This window comes from Symphalangus syndactylus, chromosome 1, assembly GCF_028878055.3.
Source record: "Symphalangus syndactylus isolate Jambi chromosome 1, NHGRI_mSymSyn1-v2.1_pri, whole genome shotgun sequence".
NCBI classification, from domain to species: Eukaryota; Metazoa; Chordata; class Mammalia; order Primates; family Hylobatidae; genus Symphalangus; species Symphalangus syndactylus.
The window spans coordinates 53,032,770-53,049,934 of NC_072423.2; the positions used below are offsets into that span (position 1 = coordinate 53,032,770).

At 34.9% G+C, this 17,165-nt stretch overlaps 1 protein-coding gene across 6 annotated transcripts in view; it reads right to left on the reverse strand.

Annotated features, from left to right (window-relative positions):
* ASXL3 (ASXL transcriptional regulator 3) overlaps positions 1–17,165 on the reverse strand; it is a 176,880-nt gene that overhangs the window by 114,587 nt on the left and 45,128 nt on the right. For 2 of the 6 annotated variants that reach the window (XM_055234990.2, XM_063610095.1), the window contains one exon: positions 13,154–13,362. The exons of the other annotated variants lie outside the window; for them this stretch is intronic. The gene's annotated coding sequence lies outside the window, so the exon portion shown is untranslated. The remainder of the gene's footprint in view (positions 1–13,153; positions 13,363–17,165) is intronic. 6 annotated transcript variants of the gene reach the window in all.

The window sequence follows — 17,165 nt, forward strand, 5'->3', positions numbered from 1 at the left end:
ATATTACTGTCATAAGAAACTCTCTAAAATGACTGAAAATAAGATCTTAAAATTTAGAGTCCTTTATATATGTTATCTGAATGATATATATATATGTATGTAATATATGTGTATAGTTATATAAGTTATCTGAATAATTCCAATAAAAAATGATCTATATTAAGCCTCAAATTTGATAGTGAAGAAACAGTGTCCCAGACTTCATGGTCTCTCTACAATCACTAGTGAAAGGTTTTATTGTGTACTAACATAAGAGGAATAAGAAAGATTTAGAAAATATAAACATAAATGGAAATAATCCATCAAATAAGAGACGGGTCACATTTCAAAGGAAGATATTTTGTGATTTTCTATGTGAGGATATGTGGTTTTTGATATGCAATGCGTCTCTAAAGTAATGTTAAAATGCAGTATTGGTACTCTTTTTATCAGGAGCGATTAAGACAAAAGACAGTTATCAAATAATATATGTTGTACACTTTAATTCTTAAATTTAGAGAAAGAACTTCGAACTCCAGACCTCGATGTGTATCTCTGTTTGTACAACAAGTAGAGACAGACATTTGAATTTAGAACTCTTAAAAAGATATCATTAGATAGACTATAGCGATTCGTACAGCCACACTCACTAAATGGACCTATTGTTTTAGGAATCAAAAATTCCAAAACATTAATACAGGGACAAAAGTTTGCTTAGTATTATTTTAAAACAGGATCTACAGGGAAATTAAGGAATAGCCCTATATAAGTATAAACCAAAATATATGATCTGTATCATAATTTTCGAAGACCCTCAACTAAAATAGGAGGTGAGGTGGTTATCTTTAATTATAGACATCTAGTAAAGAACATGCCACATATACACCTAGACACTGATAATTGTTCCTCTACAACTACACATGTCATGACATGCTATATTACCATCCCTATGCTGGGGAAGGTGGTGGCGAACAACGAGGAAGACTGTCGGCTCTGGAGCCAGTCAGCCTGAGTTCAACAAGGTCGGGACCATTTAGGAGCTGTGTCATGTTGGACTTCACTTCTCTAGGTCACAGGTCCCTCGACTCTAAAATGTGGATAATAAAACTCACTATGTCCTAGAGAACTAATCCGAAGACTAAATGCGTTAAAACATATAAAGCACTTAGAACTGTGTCTGGTACGTGGTAAGTGTTCAAAAATTGTGACTTATTTTATTAATACTGCTACTACTAACCATAGTAAGCAACATCTAAATGTAAAAAGAATGATAAATGGAAAGAAATTAATATTTCACAGCTTGCTTAAAGAATTGGCTCAGGTAGTATTTTAATTTTTAAAAAGATTTTAATTTCTAATTTCATTTTCATCTCAGTATCAAAAATAAGTGAAGACCTGGGCATGTGCACACAGCTCGTCCACAGTCTCTCACATGTGGATAGTATTAAAAATAACTGATAACATAGTAAGGGGACAGGGAGAAGAATGATAGCAACACATCTATTACTATAGCTACCATTTATTGAGCATCTATAATGTGCCTGGGCTTTCATGACTATTATCTATATGCCTCATGGCCACTCCAAAATGTAAGCATGATTCCCAGTTTTACAGACATGACTGAGATTCAGAGATGAGGAATCTTACTGAAGTCAGATAACAACTAAGTGATACAGCTGAAATCTAAATTCTAATCTGATTCCAAAGCCTGTGCTCTTTCCACTATCTCACATTCTCTCTCCATAGAACTGCCTCCTCTATTTAATCTAACTTGAACACTTAAGCAAATATTTAGCACTTCAAGGAAATACACTTTTAAAGCCAGATGCTGCTAAATACGGTGACCTGCTTCATTCTCAATTCTGACTTCCCCAGAGTAGATTTCAAATATAAAGAACTAGGCTGCAGAAGATGACATTGTTGGTTATCTTCCTCTGGTAATGTCACCAATGAAAACAAAGGAAGAAGAAACTTAAAGAAAATATGACAGAGGCCAGGCATGGTGGCTGATGCCCGTAATCCCAACATTTTGTGCGGCAGAGGCAAAAGAATGGCTTGAGATCAGGAATTCGAGACTAGTCTGAGCACCACAGTGAGACCCTATCTCTACAAATATATATATTTGTGTATTTGATATATATATATATATATATATATCATAAATGAGATACATATACACATAAGATATATATACTATACATATGCACATATATACATATATGTGTGGTAGAGAATTCAGATCCATAATTGAGATGCCTCTTTATTAAACTGGATCATTAAGAAAAAACACAATCCTTTCATTGAACAAACATTTATTGAGCACGCTATGTATGTATGTCAAGCTAATCTTGAAATAAACTTGTACTCCAACAGTGTTTTGCACGTAATAGAAATGTAGGCTGAGCTGAACTAAATTTTCTGAATACATATGAAATGACAGGGGACTCAGGTAGCCTTGAGGCATGTTGCAAACAAGAGAAAACCATTTGGAATTTAAATGTTATCCTTAGTTTATTCCAAGATGACTGAGATGTGATCATGTACAAATATATCATGTCATTGACTCCTATGCAGAGGCAGTCAACCCATGGCCATAGGTGGCTCTTCAGGACTTTTATCCTATTTCCCCACCCCTGCAAGCTCAAAAACATTATTTCCAATTAGGTCAAAAACTGTATCTTACAAAATAAAATAGTAAATTTTATATATTAAAAGAACAGACACTGTAATTATATCTGGTATGAGTTAGTTTCATACTAAAATGTAAATTTCTATATTCAACCTGTAGCTACTCATTCTCTCCCATCATATCAGCAATGGTCAATACTCCACCATTTCCAGAATCTGTTCTGTGGGATATCTGTCCCAAGTGTTGCTCAAAAACATTCTCAGATGTGTTTGAGAAATGTATGTTGCATTCTCCTTTTGCACACTCACCAAATACATTAATATGTTTTATTGAAGTCTCTGAAAAATCCTGTTTAACTCTGTGTTTCCTGATCATATATAATGAAAGAATCCTCTCCACCATAATATTTAGCAACAACTCCTATCATGGCATGCCAAAAAATATACTTAGAGAAATGTTACACTATATTTATATGATTAGCATAACTAGGAATAAAACACCTAGCAGTCAGCACTCCCAGGAATGTTTAATTTTATTAAGCAAATGTTAAAAGATTACTTCAAAAATGAGCAAAAGCTCTCTTTTTCTCTGAAAAATACAGTGTGATGATTATTTTCCCTCTATAAATTTATAAAATTGAAAAACACATCCAGGAAGTGTAAATAGCATTGAAAATTTACAAACAGTATCTCTATGTACTTAAAAATACTATGTATTTGCAATACAGGTTGAGTAGCCCAAATCTGAAAATTTGAAAAGCTCCAGAATCTGAAACTTTTTGAGCACCGACATGACGCTCAAAGGAAACACTCATGGGACCTTTTAGGATTTCAAATTTTTAGATTTGGGATGCTCAACTGGTATAACACAAATATTCAAAAATTTAAAAAAAAATCCAAAATCCAAGACACTTCTGGTCCCAAACATTCTGAATAAGGGAAACTCAACCTGCATTATATTATCCAACAGATGCCACACCCGACATGAAACGCTTCTCCTCAGAGCAGATCTTCCTCCTGATCCCCGACTAGCCTCACTCAACCGTGGGCATAATCTTCCTCCTCCAGTACCCATGACTGATGCAGCACAAAGCCCCAACTACGTTCACCTGAAACCTTACATTTTTACTTCATTACATTCTATTTCAAAAAATCTTTACCTCATTCACAAGACAATTCTATAATCTCTAACTGGTCTCCCTACTTCAACTCCCAGGTCCAATTCATCCTACGCATTGGTGCCAGATAATTTTCTTATTTAAAAACAACGACAACAGAAACACTGCTCAGACTGCTTCTTAGCCATGCCATTCACTGTTGTTGTTGTTGTTGTTGTTGAATGAGTGGTTTTCACTGCCCACCGAAGGAGGCACAAAGTCCTCCAGCCAGCATTAGGGTCATCTACAACACAGTTGGCATCTACCTCATCTTCATCTTCTCCAACTCTCAGACCACTCTCCTATAATCCAATCCAACTCAGTAAATCACCAAGCTTCTATGGTTTCCCATGTCTGCTCTGGCTACCATCCATATGGGGAAGCCTTTTATGACCTAGGATATCCCCATTCCTTTAGAACAATCACAATACTTTGCATATCTCTCATGGTTTATTTTCTTTGAAAATTGTTTACACCTTTAACTTGCCTGCCCTTACTACTTCCAACAAGTTTGGAAATTCCACAGGAGATAGACATATTTATTTTTATATTGCCTGACAAGCAATACCAATGTACTCAAAAGTTGTTTGTTGAAATACATTTAATCACTAAAATAAAAGCTGTTACCATCATGGATGTGTAGACATAAAACACATGCAATGAACATCACCAAAATTCTTTTTAAATTCATGGCTGCAATCATGTCTGTGAAGGCCTCTATATACCAAAACGCTGCAGTGGCCATCTTATATTTGCATACCCTGCATTCTTTTCTTTTAGGGACTCTCCCTTTCATAACAATGTGATTCCAGTGTATGCATCGATAAAACAGGATTGATTTCCCCACCAGTAAGGCTAGCCAGATTAAACTATCTACTTGGTCACAGAAATTGGTAAGCTGGTGGAATTTTGAGTATCTTTTCAAAAACAAATACAGAAATAAAAGGAAAGAGTATAAATTATCTTTCAGTAATAACATTAGCTATAAAGACACAAAAGAGAATAGCTGGTGCCTATCTCTGCCTCCACAAGACCAGGGCCTGCAGGGGATAAAGCTAACCAGAGGAAAGCACAGTAAAGCATGGAAAGAAAGGGGAGAAAAGATCATGGGAACTCCTGCATCGCCTGGTCACACTGAAGATCAACCTGATGAATGTCCAAGTTAAATAAGCCAATAAGTCTCTAACTAGTTTTATTTTGGATGCCAAAGAGAGAGCTTATATGACTTGTACAAGCTGACTATTTTTCTAGGCCTCATTTACTTAGCCATAAAATAGTGAGTTTAAAATACATGTGTTTTGAGGTTCTATTAATCCATTTCTGGTTAAGGTTTTAAGGGCAATTAGTAATAGTTTGACTATTAGCTTTCTAAAGTCCATTCCAATCAGGCTGCCTCTCAGCATGTTTCTCTCTTCCTCAATGCCCACTGCTCTCCTCTCTTCCTACTCATTTGTCAAGATCCCTTCACCTTCACCTCCTAAAAGCTACTAATCACCTCTGTAGTCCACAATGATGTTCTCTGCACTTCCAAAGGCATTACAGCCTATGCTATTATTGTAGCATTTAGTTCTGTGCAGTCTACCACCACACTGCTTGATAGCAACTAGCTCCTTGAGGACCCTGACTTTAATAAAGATTCTTGGTGTTCACCTCATAGTGCCTTGCCAGGTTTGAGTGCTCAGAACACATTCAGGGGCTTGTTGATAAGCTAACATTTTACCATTTACAGAAAACAAAATTTCAAGCCTGACAATCCCATGTGTTGGCTGAGGACATCCAGAAATGGGAAATATTAAATACTCCAGTGAGAGCATAAACTGATATAATCAATTTGGAAAGGCATTTGGCAAGATCCAGTTTTTTAAACAACTGTGCTTGCTCTGCAGATCAGCAATCCACTTTTTGGTACAGACCCTAGAAAAACACATACTTCCACAAAAAGACATTATTGTTATAGGAAAAATAAACGGTAAATAACTTAAATGTTCAATAGGTTATAGCTATAGATTTAGATATATTTCCCCTATAGATTCATAATAAAAGTACAAATTCTGAACTACGACAATACCCAACAAATCTGTGACATCATTGCTTCTGAGGAGAAAGAAGAGGAAATCAAAGCAACTTCAGCTTTTTCTGTTAGACTTTATTAAAAATAAAATGAAGCAACTATGCCACGTCCACAACTGTTAATTCCAGCTGTTTATTGGAACGTGGGTACTCTGCTGTATTTTCAAAGCAGAAAAAAATTGTTTATTATTTTCTTCCTCACAATGTGACTTTTCTCTAATTCTATCAGATTCTTTCCTTGATTCAATTAATGTTTTCATGCAAGCAAATATAATTACATGGAAAGTGCAAAAGTACATCATTATACCCAGTTAAAAGTCCTCCTCAACTCCCCTCAATCCCATCCACTGCCTCAGAATGAATAACTATTAAAGGTCAACCATGATTTCTTCCAGATCTTTTTGTATTTACATTCATATATATATGCATATATTCAACTTTATGGTTTAGATTTTTACATTTATTTTCAATACAAATGAAAACATTTTTTGCTCTTAATATTCTATAGAATTTTTAATGCCTTAACATTTTACTTTATTAATTGTTACTTGATTTTTTTTTTTTGAGATGGAGTCTTGCTGTCTCGCTAGGCTGGAATGCAGTGGCCTGATCTTGGCTCACTGCAACCTCCGCCTCCCGGGTTCAAGTGATTCCCCTGCCTCAGCCTCCCTAGTAGCCAGGACTACAGGCACGCGCCATCACACTCAGCTAATTTTTTTTTTTGTATTTTAGTAGAGACGGGGTTTTGCCATGTTGGCCAGGATGGTCTCAATCTCCCGACGTCATGATCCAACCCCCTTGGCCTCTCAAAGTGCTGAGATTACAGGCATGAGCCACCACACCATGCATGAATTTTTTTACAAGTGTATATTCTGCTTACAAATAGCGGAAAATTGAAAAGATGTATAAGGCATGAATGTAACTTGACATTACCAAAAAGTAACATATCAAAAATGCAAATTAGTTTAATTATAAGATTTTGAATGTTTTTAATATTCATGTAATGTTCTTAAGAGTCTATAAAATATATGTACTGTATCATAATTCGTTTAAGTATTTCCTTATTACAGAACACTTAGTTTGCATTTAATTTCATCCATGAAAAAAGTGCTACAATAAAGAGTTTTCCATAGTGTTCTCTTTGTTTATGTACAACTATCTTCCTACAATAAAGATTGTATTTCCAGTTGGAAGTGTGCTTTGTGAATTTTAATAGCTACTTCCAAATTACCTTCTAATGAGAGTAACTAGTTAATGATGGATAGTATCAATCTTTAAATTTTTGCTAATTCACTCGAGGGGTGGAGATGAAGAGGCCACACCACGTGGGAGGAGCAGCATAAGGGAAGCACAAATGGACAGAACTGAATGTGGTGTGCAGGAACACGATTCCAGAGCAAGGAGTAGAATAGCGAATAGGATAGGAATCAGATTCCAGAGGGAAGGTCCACACCACTTCATGGCGCATGACATTTAGTTCCACAGTTTAAATGCCATGGCAAGGAGCTTATACTTCATGCAAGAGATGATAGAGAGCCACAGAGGACTTTAACAAGGAAAGTGCTCTTGTCCATTTATTAGCACAAAGATAGATTTAAGCTGAGATACACCTAGAAGACAGACCAGTTAGAAGCCTGCAGGACTGGCCTGCAGGGAAGATAGAGCAAGCTTCGCCAGAGAACTAATGGTAGGCAGCAATGTGGAGAGAGTTAAGAAATACATGCAAAGACAAAAAACAAAACAAAACAGTAGGCTGGTTTTTTCTTGTTGTTTTTTGGACAATGACACTGACAAAATGTGTGAGATAAAGGAGAAGAAGGAGTTTAGGACTGGGAACTAGAGAAGAATGGTGGTATAATTAAGATGGACAATACAGAAAAGATTAGTTTGACAATATGATGAATTTAGTTCTGGACTCAGTGATTTAAAAGTATGTACCCAAAATTCAGATATGTACATGCATCAGAGAGTTAATGGTGGTGTTCAGGATAAACACCGGGGCAGCTACCAGTATACAGACAGTATTTAGAAAATGGTGACAAGTGATTGACATGGTTGTAGAGTAGTAAGAGAAAAATGACTGATGTGAGTTCATTATATTCCAAACTTCAGAAAACTATATGAGAAAATATTACTAAGATCAAAGAAAGGAAAAAAATCCTATAAGAATTTTATTATAATATGATATATACCCTAGCATCAGCATATAATTGTTTTATAAGCCAGAATAAATCTCTGTACTCATAGGTAGAAATAACCTGTAAGTAGGAAGCTATCTAGGATATCTGGCCAGAAGGAACTATTCCTTTAAATACAGTTTTTTCTTTGTAATACAAGAACATTACTAAATGCAAATTGAAGAAAAGATGAGAAAAATCACTCAAAATACCAACTCCTGAACATAACTCTAAGCACTTTGTAAGCTTTCTTCCAGCCTAATTCTTTCCATCTTAAAGTTATAATTTATTTAAATGCTGAATAGCAATATTTATATCATTTTACATACTACCACAAAACTATCAAAAATATCACATCAAATGGTTTAAAATATTCTGTAAACTTGTTTCAAGTTAGTGGCCTTCAACCTGGCTATATATTCGAATTTTAGGGAAATTAAAAAAATGCAAATTTCAGGGCCAACTTCACACTTATTAAGTAAAAATATCTGGATGGGGCTGAGGTGTCAGTGTTTTCTTAAATCATTCCAAATGATTCAAATGTGCAACCAAGTTTGAGAGTCACTGATAGCAGCAGCGAACATTTAAATTGTCCTTTAATTACAATTAAAATAGCACTGATATGAATATCTTAATGCATATTATATTCCTTTCTTATAATCAAGAATACTTTATATTAGGTTTGTAGAGTGGCATTATTAATTCATGAGATATGGATTATTTAATGACCTTTGTGAATAATGCCAACTGACTTTTCAATGTGTTGTTTTGGTTTATATTCTCACCAGCAGTATATAAGCAAGACGCATCACTTGGAGTCAAGAATGAGATGCAAAGACTGATTAATTTATTAGGTGAACTAAAAAAACAATTATCAAGGGTTGCTTTAACTCGGATTTTTTTTATTATTATACTTTTTTTTATTATTATACTTTAAGTTTTAGGGTAAGACTGAATGCTTATCCACATATTTGTTTATTCCTTAGTTTTATGCATTAGAGCTCCTCTGCTGTTCATGTCCTTTGACCATGATGCTAGAGGGTCATTGGTTTTTCTTGTTGTTTTAATAATCTCTTTATATAATACCTCTAGCATATTAACTAAAAATATTTTCTCCATGGTTTATGACTTAATGTTTTGTTTTTCATATGCAGATATATAAAGTGTTATGTAGCCAATTATCTCCATCTTTTCCTTTGTGGTTTATTTTACAGCTTCTAACTGTGAAAAGTTATTTCCCTGTCAAGGTGGATTTAAATGTTACATTTAAATATTTCTATTTTTTTTCTATTGGTATGACTTTTCATATTTACATTTTCGATTGTGTCTGTATCTTTCTCAACATAAAACACATATTACATGTTGAAGAAAAGCATATTACATGTTGAAGAAAAAAATTATCATTTGTAATTGTTTTCTATGGTTCAGAAAGAAAAACAGCAGAGTTCCCTTGTTCATTATCTAATTTTTGCTTCATCCTCCCGTACCTTTCTCTCCAGAAAATTCTGGTACTACTCATCTGAAATTCCTTGATCAGCAGAATGTCAAAAGAATTCAGCTCAGCGTTTTGCTGGCTATGGGAAAAGTTTTACCTTTAAATGTCTGATAAAGGAAATGTCTAAAAATAACTAACCTAACCACTAGTGTTAAGACTGGCATTCATAACACAAGACAAGTGCCAATTTAATTTAGCTTCTTTCTCCTCTCTCCTCCTCCTTCTTTATCCACCTATATTCTCAAGGTATTTTGTCCACTGGTGGTTTCCATTTTGATTAGAAGTGCTACCATATAAACATATTTTTTAAAACATAGCTTTCTAGAAAAAAAAAGCCATAGGTTTCTGTAGTAAACTGTAAGTTTTGGGAAATTCAAACATCATAGTTATTTAGGATGGTGTGAAATATATATATGTAAAATGCAGATAGAATTATGAAGTAAAAACAAACTTTACAAAAGGACTAATTTCAAAGTAAGTCCTCTTATGGAAACAAGAGGCTTTGGAAAGGAAGTATAACTAGAAAGAGCAGTGAATTTAATCACCCTTCCCTTCCCCAAACTTAGTATGCGACACATAAAAATACATCTTAAGAATCCAGTAGTAGGCCGAAAAGAAATTCAATACACCTAGTTCTTGTTTCAATTTCACCCTCAGGAAATATGATTCATGAGAAACATAAGTTCAGAGCAGGGGGTCGCAGAAATGCTTATGCTTGCTACAAGCCAATATTAATACTCTTCTTCCGTACATTAAAACCAGTAAAATAAAGGTCAAGATGAGTAGGATCAATGTAAATGTTTAAAGAGAATAAATAACAATGTTGCAAGCTAATAGTTTTTAAAATTTATAAAATTATACATACATATTAATAAATTCCACAAGCAATGCTACTAATCAGTTATATAAGTATTACCTTTGTTTTATAGAAATATCTTCCTTAGGAAAAATGTGCGTTTTGATTACCCATGAGGAGAAATGTATCTATAAACAAAATAAGATTTCCTGTGCATTATTTGACAGCAATATCAATGTTCCAACCAGACACACAGAGACTCTCCAGAGAGCAATTCCAACAATGAAAAAGGAGAATATGTAAATGTAATTGGGGTAGAAAAGAGAATTGGAGAGCCAAGGTAATAGTTCAAGAAAAAATTATCTTAAACCTGGGCCCCTATTTAATCAACTAACTAAATGGCAACTGATTAAACCATTGCTAAAATTATAGAGAACTACCTATGTTTATGTAACAAAAGGATAAAAATATTCTTCTGTTTCCCTTCATTTTTCAATCTTCCTAAAAACACAACTTGGGATATCACAGTTTCTGACCATTTGGCAAGCATCTTATTAAGTAAGCACAACTCCAACCAACTCATTTAACTTGAATTAATGTTCTTGGTCTTTTATGTTGCCACTTCAAGCTTTCAGGAAGTAGTTCCTGGATACACCTGCCACCTAATTTCATGAAATCAATATTTCACTTAAGCTAAGTCAGGAAATCTTAAGGTGCTGAATTCAATTACAAATGTTACTTCAGGAGTTGAAGGTAGATAAAATATAGCATTGACATTGAAAATCATTACAGTTAAAGGGCTTTACTTCTTTTGGCGTGTGGGGGGATTGTTTTCTAAGGTACCAGTAACAATCAGTAATGACAACGTGATGTTAGGATAACAGTAACAGCTTTAACCTTTCAAGTGTCAACGTCCATTTATAAGCACAGAAACAACATCCTCTCTGACTATACCTGAAATAAATCTATTGTAATGACGAGAGACAGCGAACATCAACATAAAAATGAAAACTGCTAGTATGAATTCAAACTCCATCCAAAGATGAAAACAACTATTTACTGAAATCCAGACAAGTTACTCTTTAAGTAGAACACAAGAATTCACCACATCTCTGTCATATGTACCATGTTATACTTAAAAGCAGTGGTAAGCCAACGTTCCACATAGAAAAATTTCTGCAGACACATTAAAAACAAAAAAGCTTTTATAAACAGTAAACACTTGATATTTGTCTTCAAATGCTATCTTTCCTCAGATAATTAATTACTAACCACCTGATTGCCTTCCATGCACAGATCCTTAGAGTAAGTTTCTAGGATCCAATGTGCGGTATCTTTACTTCATTTTCAGCATAGAGTGTGAAGAAATGTCAGAACAAAGATAGAAAATCCAAAATTCCAAACCTGTTCATTTGATAATCTTAAAATTGTTCCTTTTATCACTTGGCTTTTCAAACTAAGTGTGAGGAAAACTCTGGAAATTTTCAAAATCAACATTATCCTAATACATTCTTATGTCTCTCATTTCCTCCTTGGTTTGTTCATGTCTCCTAACCATCATTTTCTTCTTCTTTTCAAAATCTTTTCTCTAGGGACCCCACTTCAAGTCTAACGCTTGCCTGTGGCCCACAGTGACGGAAATACTGAGCTTTGGAATGGGTGAGACCCAGGCTCAAATAACAGATCTTTCCATTTATCATTGTGTGAAGTTAGGCAAGATACCTAGCTTCTCTCAGCACCAATTTCCTCATCTGTAAAATGAAGAAACAGCACCCACTTCTCAATGTTACCATCAGGAATAAATCAGCTAAAAAAAATAGAAACTGCTTGGCTCAGTGCCTGACACTGATCAGTTACCACATAAATGTTAGTTTCCTGCCTTTTTGCCAAAATGACATTGAACAGACAGTTCTAATGATATTTACAGACACATACATCTGTGTTTTCTTTTCAGTTCTTTACCTGTATTCTACTCTTAGACCTAATAAACTTCTTTCATGTTCAACACTCAGCAAGTTTTTCATTAGTCTAAAGGAAAATACTGAAATCATATTATATAAATAAATAACCAAGAAGAAGCACCACATTTCTAAGCAACATGTTCAAAATTGGAGAAACTCTAGTATATTCCTTGTAAAAATTTAAAATGCATGAGCAGTTTAAGGCAAAGTAGAGGCAGTATTTATGCTGCAAATTCCTTAAAACTACAACCCAATTTGATTCTTAGGAAAGCAGAATCAGAATAATGAAGTGCTTTCACTGAAGATAAAACAGTCACCGGGAAAAATCAGCCTCAAGAGTATTTATTAATGTCATCATGCTACTTTGCTTAAAAGGGTCCCAAGCAAAAGAGTGAACAAGGAGACTACAACTTCAGCAAGAAAGATCATGGAGATGCAGTCAATGTTCACAGGGAAAAAGGCTCTGGATATATACAAGAAAGGAAAATAAAACATTTCTATCTAATATTACATAGGATTTTCATGTTTAGATAAATTTGTGGTTAAAATATGGCCACAGTTTACACAAACTGTAATTCAGACGGAGAAATTAGAAAGCACACCAGAGCCTCTCGAATTTTCACTTTCCAACAATTCAAACTTTCTCACTTTCCATTCTAGTCTGCACTGTCACACTGACAAAACAGAAATAACATATGTGAGCGACACCAATCTGGGAATCACTCTCATAACCTTCTACCCAGTCATTCAAATCGCACTGCCTGGCCTTCAGTTGTCCATTTGTCCTCTCATGCCCACTAAATGACAGGGGAATGAGGGACTCTTATGGGTTTCCTTACGGGAAGACCCTCAATGTCCATTTTCACCCAACGTCACTAGCTGGTACCTACCCGGAAGGAATGAACGGAACCACTCCAATGCAATCCCAGCCACTCCTGCTAGTTCAAGCATTCGGTTCAGCATCACCTCATGACCAACACGAAAGCAGCTGAGGCTCTAATATAATCATCATGGAAAGTTGTCCCAAATCCTTCATTGGAGGAAGATCCTTCATACACACCAACGCTGTCTCCAAGCCATGCCGGGGTCTGAAACCAGACTGGAAAATATTATATATGTGTATATATAGTAAAACTCCCACAAACCACTCTTCTACTTTGTCATATTTATTTACAGCTGCTTAACCAATCCTATACATATTGCCTTCTCAAGATGAAAATATGAACATTCAAGGAAAGATCCTTTCCATAGCAGAAGGTAAACTCAAAGCATATGAAGACCTGGTGCTGCCTGTTAAGGTAGTTGAGGTGATCCCAAATGGAAAATAGTTTGTCCTGAAGGGAAGAAAGAAAACACAACATTGGTTTCCAAGGCTAATCTTCTAAACAGGGTGGACAGAATCCAGTATTTAAAAGAGCATGAGGAAAAAAAAAAAAAAAAAAGCCTTGACTCAGCAGATAGAATAGCAATGCCAGATTAACCCTTGAAGGCCTATTTGATATTATAAAATGTGCCTTGATTCCTCCTGAATCCCACCACTTTCATAATCCTAACTACCATCACCTTGACAGCATTATCCAACTCCCTCCTGATCAAAGAGCTCTAGACTGATTGCACTTGCTTATAATGGAGCAGGGCCAGGAACCTTGGAACAACAACTTGAAATGGTAAGATTTTTTTTTAAAATGATCAATGGAGCTCCGACAGCTATCATACATAAAAATCAAAAAAGAATTCAAACCAACTAAAAGAATTTCCGTTTTTCTTCTCCTTAATGAATAGGCTTTTTAGAAACGAAGTAATAGACATTACATAGAGTATTTAAAGTTTAACCAGAGAATTCACTGTTTCTTTTCCCTTGGGTCCTTTATTATAAAAAGACTGAGGACTATTTCCTTTCTACTTGCCCCTTTCACCTAAACTACTATAATAGTGACAACTGGAACTTTTAGTCCTACTGCCAAATTTTACCAACTTCCTCTAGTTCCAGAATGCATCTAAAACAAAATTAAGTGGGTTAAATCACTGCAGCATTATTTTCTATGTACTTACCCTAAATTATTTTTGAGTCAAGCTGCTATCTATAAAAATGTTCATCATATATAATTGCATTTAAGGCTAACAGAATTCTGTTTTCTTATCTCCATTTAACTTGCTCTACTATACAGATCCATTCCATCCTTGTCAGTTATTTTCTATCTATATTAAAACAAAGAAAACTTGGAAATATCCATTTGGCGTACTGCCTCCCCTACCTACTTGGTATATACTTTGGTTCCTATGTCAATTATTCTGCTGATGTCAGATACCTAGAAACCTTTTAGATAGATTTGGACCTGAGATAGCAAACATAATACTCATTATGTTTTTCTGGACATCTTCACTAACTTCACTATATCTCATAAAGAATAACATGTCTCTCAGTAAGGATAATGCAAAGAATTGACTCACCTAGGCATAAAACTCAGAAAATATTATTTTGAAAGAGAGAGTTCACTTGATTGCTTAGTAATACGAAGTAGTTTTCTTCCTAAAATTTTAACTTCTCATGTTTGACATACTGACTTCCTGTTGCATAACCTGAGGTTCCAATCACAGTCAAGTACAATAATCTTCTCAAACCATTCCTTATAAAAATATTGGCAAAATATGTGGAAGTAATATATGTTCAGTCAAATAAACATTTGCTGTGATGGCCACTATGATCTAGGAATCATACAGGACGTGCAAACAAGTAAGATATGCTGCTGGCTTTCTTGGAATTCATAGTTTAGTTGAGAGAAAGAGTTATTAAAAAAACAACAATAATGATACACTAGAAATTCCCCCAAGGAATACAAAAGAAGAAACCATATTTCTTGGGGGAAAGTTTCCCAGGAGCACTAACCGTCTGTATCTCAAATGATAAATGAGTATTAAGGTGGCAGTGATCCTAATAACCAACAGAGGCTAAAGCATTAGTGCATGTATGCGCAATTTACGAGAATCTTGGAAACCAGATTACTATTCATAATTAAAATATATTCTATGCTGTATTTAGTTTAATAAGCAGCAAACTATTTCAGTATAATGGAAAAATCCTAGCATACAATGAATGTTCAATAAATATTAAACTGCGGATCTCAAAGACAGAAGCGCACAAATAATGACACAGATTTTCCAAAGAATTATTTCCTACATACATATGCACCTCCTAAGAGACAGCAAATTGGTTGTTTTTCCTAAAGCCTGTTCTCCAAATTTCCATTTTGTGTATATGAAGCTTCATAATCACATTTCAAACAAAATTTGGATGACGGTGCAGACACAGGACTTTAAGACACATCCCTTTTCCCCAAAAACATACCCATCAGATAATGGGCAGAAATACTGTTGGGATACTACTGTTAACACTTATGAGTATGGACAGTGGGAAAGCAAAGGAAATTCTATATCAATATCATACATTCAGAAGGCTGAAGTGACCTAAGTATGAAAATAGCTAAAGAAATAACACCACTGCCCCCACCAAAATACAACAACAACAAAAAATCCCGGAGGACTAATATGTTAAGTGAATTAGAATTTATTGTAAATGAACTGTCATTATACCAAACATGGCAAATTAGGAAATATCGATAGGTATAATTTGCTAAATAAAGTTTTAACGTTACAGTAAAAAAAAAAAAAAATGCTGAGTTACAAATAAGATCCAAATAAAGCATCTCAGTTAATAAAGGATAATTTACTTACAGGTAGAGTGTACATCAGGAAAATCCCAATCCCTGATATTGGAGTCCCAACATTAGTTTTTCTTTTTAATTTTATTTTTGAGACAAGGCCTCACTCTGTCACCTAGGCTGGAGTGCAGTGGCACAATCACAGCTCACTGCAGCCTCCATCTTCTAGGCTCAAGCAATCCTCTCACCTTAGTCTCCCAAGTGGCTAGAACCACAGGTACGCACCATCACACAGCTGGCTGATTTTTTTTATTTTGTTCATAAGGGGTCTTTCTATATTTCTGAGGATAGTCTTAAACTCCTGGCCTCAAACCATCCTCCTGCCATGGCCTCCCAATGTGCTGGGATTACAGGCACGAGCCAGCATACCCAGCCCCAACATTAGTCATTAATATATGTTAAAAACAACTCAGGCTCTGCTTCATTAAGGAACAGTAGCCTTTTATATCTTGTTATGGAATCTGAATAAAGAACACTAACTAGACTCCCTTTTCTAGCTACTGGTGAAATTTTAGATAAAAAACAAATATTAGATATTTTAATATTTCTTATGGAAACATGAAGCATTTGGCACCAGTATGCCAAAATACTGCTGTAAAATATCTTAGAATGCAAATTGGATTTCACTCTATCTTGATTAGCTTTCTCCAAAATTCTAACAATGGCAACAAACTGTGACATCTCATAAACTAAATATCTTACAATTGACAGAACATTTTTCAAGTTTTTGCAAATTATTTAATTTTTATAATAGCAGTTTGATGCAAGAATTATGATTTCCCATTTTACTGGAAAGACAAGAAAAATAGTCTAAGTGACTTATCCAAGATAACACACTACGTTCAAAGAAGAAACAGAGCTAGAATTCAAATTTCCATTCATTCAATCTGAAAATATCATAAGTCCAGTATTAACAAGGACACCATGGGGAAGAGAAGGATCAATGAGAAGTGAACTCTACCAATTAAGGAAACTGCAGTCCTATTACAGGAAAAATTGAGAGAGTTTATTAGATACTGCAACAGAGGAACATATATGTTAAAATGAAATTGCAAAGATAAAGTGATGAATTGAAGCTAAAGGAGTGAAAGAATTCTTCACAAGGAGGTGCTATGTGACATTTGAATTAGGCCTTGAAGGTGGGGGTGGAGAGCAAAAATTGGTGAAGGCCATTATAGGCTCA